Source organism: Amblyomma americanum, chromosome 5 (genome assembly GCF_052857255.1).
Source record: "Amblyomma americanum isolate KBUSLIRL-KWMA chromosome 5, ASM5285725v1, whole genome shotgun sequence".
NCBI classification, from domain to species: Eukaryota; Metazoa; Arthropoda; class Arachnida; order Ixodida; family Ixodidae; genus Amblyomma; species Amblyomma americanum.
This window is the reverse complement of record NC_135501.1, coordinates 192,584,003-192,592,770: the sequence shown is the minus strand read 5'-3', so window position 1 is coordinate 192,592,770 and position 8,768 is coordinate 192,584,003.

The following is an 8,768-nucleotide window of genomic DNA, read 5'->3' as shown; positions in this document are numbered from 1 at the left end:
GGAGCCTCGTCTTTTTTGCTCGGTCGCTTTTGCTTCCTGCTGCGTCGAGTGGCGCATCCGTGCTTTTCTGCCGCGCTCGCTGCGCAGCTCCTCTCCAACGCTGACAGGAGACGAGTTCTGGGAGGGGAAGGCGTGACGTGGGGTGATGGGCTGCCTGCAGCGGGGTGGGTATGGAGGGTGGGTGATTTGAAAGGGCGCCGGTGGGTTGACGGAGCAGCGCGAGGAGTGACTCCGTTTTCGGGGCCGGGACGTACGGAAGAGACGCTTTAATTTATCGTCATTGTCTGCGAGGACGGCTCATCCGCCACTGGTCGGGATTCTCTCTTCTCCTCTGAGCTCTTCCCTTCTTCAACAGCGCATGTCCCCCCTGCCGCGAGCACGCACGATCTTTTGACTCCTTCGCGCTTAACGCAACGGACAGTCGTAGTGTGGAGGGACATGGAGGAGGGGCACAATGAAGGGAAGAGCGGGGCAGAAAGAGAGAGAGAGAGAGAAAGATGTTGTGCTGGAGGCGAGGGAGATTTATATCACCGCCCCGCATAACGTTCTGCTCCGCTCGCTCGGCTTGCCTTAGCGAGAAGCCATGGCGCCGTGTCATTTCTGGTTTCGCGGAGGGGATCGCTTCTATTGTCTTCCGGGCAGCACTTGTAACAAGAAAGGAGGAACCTGTTTCCCGGTCTGCTTCGCGGCATCTTTCTTTCTACTTGTCTTTCTCCGAAGTTGCTCAGTGCATGCGATCTTCCTTTCCCTCTGATTAGCTCTGCCTGTCAGTCTGGGCGCTCGCTACCTCCTCGTTAGGAGCCGGGTCCCCGCAGAAGACTCGCCCATGACTTTGTTTGTTTTTTTTTCTTTCATTTCCTTCAGCCTTTTTTTCTCGCGTATCAGCGTTGTCAGCTTCGCATCGCCGTCTACCGAATCGGCTGCTTGCTTCACCGTGGCATGTGCTGTAACTTCTTGTAGTGCAGGAGATCTGAAACAACAACACGTTACTTAACTTTTTTGCAGACCTTTGGTATGTCGTAACGCGCAATTCACGCCTTCCCTTCGCCGTTTTCTGAACATGTTGACCTTGGCGTGGAAGATCTCATGGGAATGATAAAAGGAGTATGCTAAGCACCTTTTGTTGTCACTGTTTCGCCCCGAAGGAGTGCGCAAATCCGGCAGTTTTTTTTTCTTTTTGGTTAATTCTCACACAAAATCAACTCAGAGGGAAGTGGCTTTCAGCCAAACAACAATGTTAATGAGGGACGAGAGACAAGCAGGAACACTTAACTGATGTGAAACGTGTGCTTTTCTGTTGCTGCATTGTTACTGTTTTATAAGATGATCTTCAACGAACATGAAGGGTTTCCCATTAAGAACATCAGTCGCAGTAAATCCTTCTGGCAGCCTTCAATCTATTGACATTCTGGTTAAAGCTAGAGACGATGTCAGTGAAGAATACCACACTGATGCTTCTGCAGATTTTCCCCTGTAATTAATCGAATAATGAGATTAGATGGATAACCATATAAGATCCGTGGTTCGTATAAGGTGACAAGTTCCTTATTCTTCAAGTCACGGTTTGAAAAGCCGGTGCAAATTTCCGCATAATAAAGCCATAAACCAAGAGGGTGTCATAAATATCCCCACAATATTGCCAAAAGCCAGAACATTTGGTCGGGAACTTTTGATGCATCCTGTACATTCGCAATCAGCTCTGCACCCATGCATGTCAAATGACTTGAGCAAAGTGCACGCAAAGGACATGCAATAAATTACGTATTTTCAACAAATAATTTTAAAAAGATGTGTTACTCAAATGATTCAATGAGCGGCGCAAAACGCTCGTTGAAAATTGGTTTCCGGAACCCTCCACTACGGCACCTCTTTCTTCCTTTCTTCTTTCACTCCTTTCTTTATCCCTTCCCTTACGGCGCGGTTCAGGTGTCCAACGATATATGAGACAGATACTGCGCCATTTCCTTCCCCAGAAACCAATTATTACTATTGTTATTATTATTATTAAAATTGTTTTTTGGTGGGGGGAGGAAATGGCGCAGTATCTGTCTAACATGTCGGTGGATATATGAACCGCGTCGTAAGGGAAGAGGTAGAGGAGGTACTGAGAGAAGAAAGGAAGAGGTGCCCTAGTGGAGGGCTCCGGAATAATTTCGACCACCACCTGGGGATCTTTAACGTGCACTGACAGCGCACAGAACACGGGCGCCTTTTGCATTTCGCCTTTCTTCTCTCCTTTATCCCTTCCCTTACGGCGCGGTTAAGATTTCCGCCGATATGTTAGACACACTGCGGCATTTCCTTTCCCAAAAAAGCAGTTTTCATTTTCTCCATCGAAACGCAGCCGCCGCTGTCGGGTTCGAACCCGGGAACTCCGGATCAGTAGCCGAGCGCCCTAACCACTGAGCCACCACGGCGGGTCAACAAAACGCTCGTTCATTGCCGACTTCCAGCAGCGGAATTTGCAGGGGCCATTTGGGGCGACCGGAGCACTGGGCGACATTTGCACGAGGCGCCGAGTCGCACCGTATACGCACCAGTGCCGGCGTGCTTGGGCAAGTGAGCTGCCGCACTCGCAGCTCGTATACAAAACAACCCGTGCTCAGAAAAGCGTGACTCGCCTGTCCGTTACGCTGCCGTGAACGGCTGATCCGCGTTTCGGCTGTTTGGATAGTGAACGTCTGGTTAGGCGGGCTAACAAGTTGTCCGGAACCACTCCAGCCTCTCACGGGGCCTGTTGCGACCAGCGATGCGCGGCAGGACTTGCCCTGAGTGGACGCATCTGGGCCCTGCTCGTAGGTATAGGAAGGGTGGAGTAGAGCCGAGAAGAAAAAAAAAACAAACAACGAGAGAGGAATAAGATGCGTGCAGAAACATTACGGCCGCTGTGCGGCTGCTGCACTGCTCGCGACAAGCGCACCTCTTTTTTTTCTCCTCAGCCCCATTCACTCCTTCTGACACGTGGTTTAAACTGCGCTCCGCCTCAACGCCTTCCTCTCCGTCCCATGTGTGGTTGACCTGCACGATGGAACACTACGCAATAAGGGGGTTAGGCAGTGTGGCAAATGGAGTGGCGCTCCGTGCCTCTCTACTTCCGCGGTATTGCCGCAATGGAGCTGCTCTACGCCTCGGTTGTGGAGAATGGCGCAAGGCAGGTCGATCGCGAGGCGCGAGTGAGCTCGTGGGGACTTATGCCACCCGCCGCCTCTCGGCTCAGCGAAGCGCGGAAAATAAGGCGGACTGCTTGTTTTGAAGGAACGAAGGAAGGAGTGGTGCGGGTGTATTGACGCGGGGACCTCCGCATGTGTTTGTGTTGTGGTGCGCGAGCTTTTGCATCGTCTTGGATGTGGGGGATGAGATGTGGGTGCGATGGGCCTGTGCACGACCGCGCGATGGACAGCTCTATCCTATGGAATCACCATCTGCCAGGTACACTCTCTATAGCTCTATCTTGAAATTATTCCGGAGACCTCAACTACGGCACCTCTTTCTCTCTTTCTTCTTTCACTCCCACCTTCTTCCCTTCCCTCTCGGCGCGGTTGAGGTGTCCACCGAGAAGATAGACAGTTGCTGCGCCATTTCCTTTCCTCAAAAACCAAGGCCCCGTTCTCCAGAAAATCCGGCGTCGGTGTTGTGAGCGAAAAATTGGCGGTGGCTTAGCTCTGGTTAAACCTGGAGCGACGGGATAGTTACAGCTTGCCGAGTGGAACTTGGTCACATGACTAACCAGGTGATCAGCCACGGCGCCGCGCCGCCAACAGCTGCTCCGCACCACGTGACCAACCACGTGACAGCGTGGCGGCGCAGCCACAGGGTGGCGAGCCGCCACGCTGAAGGCTCGAAACGCTACCGTAATGTAGCTATCGCTACAAAATGACGGGCATGGCTCTGGCAGGTGCTACAGCTGGCAGCTGACATGGCCGCGAACAGATTGGTCGTACGGTTGTGTGACGTCACGGGACATGGCAGATTTGGGAGGAGCTGCTAACTCGGGCTTTTCAAATCATAAGGAAGGCTGAGGGGAATCGAACCCTCCAGCACCCTTCCATTCCGAGTCGCACATGATCCCCTCAGCCACTGAGGCATGGTCGTGTGGCTTAGTTAAGCGGGGCTTTATATGGGCAAAACGCTAAGGCGCCCGTGTGCTGTGCGATGTCGGTGCACGTTAAAGATCCCCAGGTGGTCGAAATTATTCCGGAGCCCTCCACTACGGCACCTCTCTCTTCTTTCACTACCTCCTTTATCCCTTCCCTTACTGCGCAGTTCAGGTGTCCAACGATATATGAGACAGACACTGCGCCATTTCCTCCCCCCCCCAAAAAAAAACCCCAATCATTATTATTATTTATATGGGCGTTAACCCACTGAAGCCATCGGGACGTATACCCTTAATGCGGAGCTGAAGTGTATACTCCAATGTTTTTTTTTTTTCCTTCCCATTCATTTCCCCTTGTGTGGAGTGAGGCTTTCCTCCGGTCAAACCTACACATTTCCTGTCAGTAAAGGATATCATATCTCTCCCTCAGCCTGATATCCGTTGTTGTGGTGCCTGTTCTGTCTCGTTAGGTTATCCGCCATAGAGCAATGCTACACCGCGCTGGCTACTACCTATCATACTCTGTGTAGTGAAGTGGGGTTGTCTATAGTATATAGTTTGGCGCATCATGGCAGTTGTCGCTTACGGTGCCAATATAAACCCAGCTTATACTACTGTCAGAAAGAAATGTTATAGGAAGAGTTGAAACAAGGTGATGACAGTGTTAACCTGTATGGTTCTCAACGGGTGAGTCTGCGAGGTGGTAAGCTGGGGGTGGGGTGCAGGTAATGTCTGCAGTGAGTGCTGGAGGGGTGTGTAATGTTGCTTCAGAGTCTTATTGCAAAAGTGTGCCTCACTGCCGTCGGTGAGGAAGGCCTTAATTTGACATTTAATGAAGTCTTCGTCTCTCTCTGTAGTATTGTAAGGTACAGTATAAGTATACATTATACTATACGGGGTTGAACTTAAATTGAGGACCACATAGCGAACTATGGAAACGAAAAATGATAGCTGTAACCTTAAGTGACAGAAAGAGGGCAGAATGGATCAGGGAACAAACGGGGGTTAATGACATCCTAGTCCAAATCAAGAGGAAGAAATTGGCGTGGGCAGGGCATGTAATGCGAAGGCAAGATGAGCAATAGTCATTAAGAGTAACGGAGTGGATTCCAAGAGAAGGCAAGCTTGGTGGCGCCAGAAAGTTAGCTGGGCGAATGAAGAAATTTGCGGGGATAGGGACAGTGTTAATTGGAGAGGTCTTTGTCCTGGAGTGGGCGTAGTCAGGCTGATGGTGATGGTATACTATACTATATTATACTATACTATACTATACTATACTATACTATACTATACTATACTATACTATACTGCCGCCGCGGTGGCTGAGTGCTTATGGCGCTCGGCTGCTGGCCCGAAAGACGCGGGTTCAATCCCGCCCGCGGCGGTCGAATTTCGATGGAGGCGAAATATTAGAGGCCCGTGTACTGTGCGAAGTCAGTGCACGTTAAAGAACCCCAGGTGGTCGAAATTTCCGGAGCCCTTCACTACGGCGTCCCTCATAGCCTGAGTCGCTTTGGAACGTTAAACCCATATAAATCAATATAAACCAAACTATACTATACTATACTATGCTATACTGTACTATACTATACGAAGGTAGGGATATAATATGTGGTTTGGGCGGTGGCAGTCGTGTGCTTCAAGCTGTCGAACAGGACCGGAAGGTCCCACTACGGGCCATGTCGACGTGAGGTGCCGCGTTGTGAAATTCCCTTAAACGTGCTCGAAGCAATATATACACACAAAGACAGCCTTGCAGGATTTCCGCCAGAATAAATAAATGCATCGTGGTAGCAATATATACACACAAAGACAGCCTTGCAGGATCTCCCCCAGAATAAATAAATGCATCGTGGCACACTGATACACGTGATCACATATCGCATTCTTGGTTTCACCACGTTTTGAAAACCTGAACACATTTCTTATTGTGTAAATAGTTTGTATACATATTACTTCTCCCACTATCCTCTCTTTCTGTCCCCTCAACTCTTTCATTTCATTTCTCCATTCCGCCTGCTATCTTTTATTTCCGCTGCCCCAGCTCAGGTGCTTCAGTATCGATGGCAGATGCCGGGGCTAGCAAAAATCTTTTCCTTCCTTTTTACTATTATTTTAATTAAAAAAAAAACCACTACCACCACCACCACCATGTTTTGAAATGCGCACTCCAAGCACAAAAGCCTCGCGAAGATGTTATTCGGTCCATAATAAAGAGTGCTGGTGCTGCTTTCCTAAGAGACAACTGCGGGTTCGCAGTGAATTAATGTTAATTAACCCCAGTTTTAGACCATTTCGCCACATTAATCATAACATATGTGATTGAAGCAATCCCATGCATTCCTGTCCTCGTCGTAAAACAAACCCTTACGCAAAAGTTAGCGATCGAAGTGCAGTCTTTGTCGAAAGTCAAGAGTTTACGGGGTTTGCTTCCGGCGAAGCACGCTTTACGTTCATGTCTTGTAGGAAATGTCTTGTACGAAAGGTAGTCTCATTTACACCCTTCCAAAGCTTATAGACTTTCAGTCACCACATATCCCCATTTGTCAGCTTAAGAGGAAGCCTCTTGGTCTGTACATTTTCGACAAAGACGTACGTAGCGAAACTATGATTAATTACGAGACTCATCGACCGTAAGGGCAAATAAATACGAGCCCTCCGAGACCATCGTTTGACCCGCCGCGGTGGCTCAGTGGTTAGGGCGCTCGACTACTGAGCCGGAGTTCCCGGGTTCGAACCCGACCGCGGCGGCTGCGTTTTTATGGAGAAAAAACGCTATGGCGCCCGTGTGCTGTGCGATGTCAGTGCACGTTAAAGATCCCCAGGTGGTCGAAATTATTCCGGAGCCCTCCACTACGGCACCTATTTCTTCCTTTCTTCTTTCACTCCCTCCCTTATCCCTTCCCATATGGCGCGGTTCAGGTGTCCAACGATATATGAGACAGATACTGCGCCATTTCCTTTCCCCCCCAAAACCAATTATTATTATTATTATTAGACCATCGCTGGCACGTCGTGCGCAGAGCCGCGGCGTCCTGAATACGGAATACAGACTATATTCGGATACAACACAAGAACGAAGCGGCTTCTCTCCGTCAAAGGACCCCCTTCCAGCTAGTGGCGTCGGCCTATTCTCATGACCCTGCTAGCGCGAAAATGCAGGGAGTGGCCGATGAAAGGGGACACTCCCCTCCTTCCATGGTCGGGAATATAGTCTCCTCCCTGGATTGTCAACGCAGGTTCATGAGAATCGGCCGACGCCACTGGCTGGAAAGGAGTCCTTTGTCGGAGAAAAGCCACTTTGTTCTTGAGTTATACCCGCCGCGGTGGCTCAGTGGTTAGGGCGCTCGACTACTGATCCGGAGTTCCCGGGTTCGAACCCGACCGGGGCGGCTGCGTTTTTATGGAGGAAAAAACGCTAAGGCGCCCGTGTGCTGTGCGATGTCAGTGCACGTTAAAGATCCCCAGGTGGTCGAAATTATTCCGGAGCCCTCCACTACGGCACCTCTTTCTTCCTTTCTTCTTTCACTTCCTCCTTTACCCTTCCCTTACGGCGCGGTTCAGGTGTCCAACGATATATGAGACAGATACTGCGCCATTTCCTTTCCCCCCCCCCCCCCCCTAAAACCAATTATATTCTTGAGTTATATCCGTAGAGTAGAAGTATTCTTGGTGATAATGAATTGAAGGGTTGGAACACGACGCGTTCAGCTGTCTCCTCTTGTCAGCGAATCACCGTCGTTGCCTCATGTTGGGGGAGAAGGGAATGAAAGAATAGCGACGATGAGAAGGGACCGGATGTGTTAGAGCCCAGCTCTGCTGCGCTTGCCGATTCGTCAGCCCGGTCGCGCTATCTATCCCCGAGCGACTGAGTCGGCAACGCGATAGCTGTTTGTCTCCACGGCGCTGTCACTCGTTACATCATCCACAAGGATGGTCCTTCTCACGCGCCGCGAAACTGAGACGCACGCCCGGGGACGCACCGTCAGCGAGACCGGAAGAGTCACGTGAGCTGCTCCTGTAGCACGTGATCGCTGCTGCTCTGGACTGCGCGCCTCACCATGGGTCTCCCGTGTTCCCTGGCTGACTCGTGTTCTCAGGCTGCTGTTTACGCCGGGAGACATCGCGCGATATCCGTTCGCCTGTCGTTTTTTCGCGATGGCGCCGCGATCTCCTATCCAGACCGGACGCGGTGCTCGGAGAAAGGTAACCCAATGCAGCGCCCAAGCTATATATGACGCTGACGCTGCGGAAATATGCTCGGGAAAAGAAGCAAAAACGTAGGTGTGCCTCCGTCACCGAGGCACACCGGTGTGCCTAGAGGTGTGCCTCCGGCATCAAACTTTGTCCACAATACATCGCGCCGTAATAAAAGGCTTTAGCGGCTCCTTCAGTTACCGTCTGGCTGTTATATAGTTGGATATAACTCAAAAACGACGAGGCTTTCCTCCGTCAAAAGACCCGCTTCCAGCCAATGGCGTCGGTCGATAATCATGAGCCTACTAGCGTGACAATGCACGGAGGGGACTATATCCTTTCGTCTACCACTCCATGCATTGTCACGCTCGAAGGCTCATGAGAATCGGCCAACGTCATTGGCTGGTAGGTGGCCTTTTTACAGAGGAAAGCCGCTTCGTTCTTGACGCTATAGTGGACCACTATATCGTCGGTC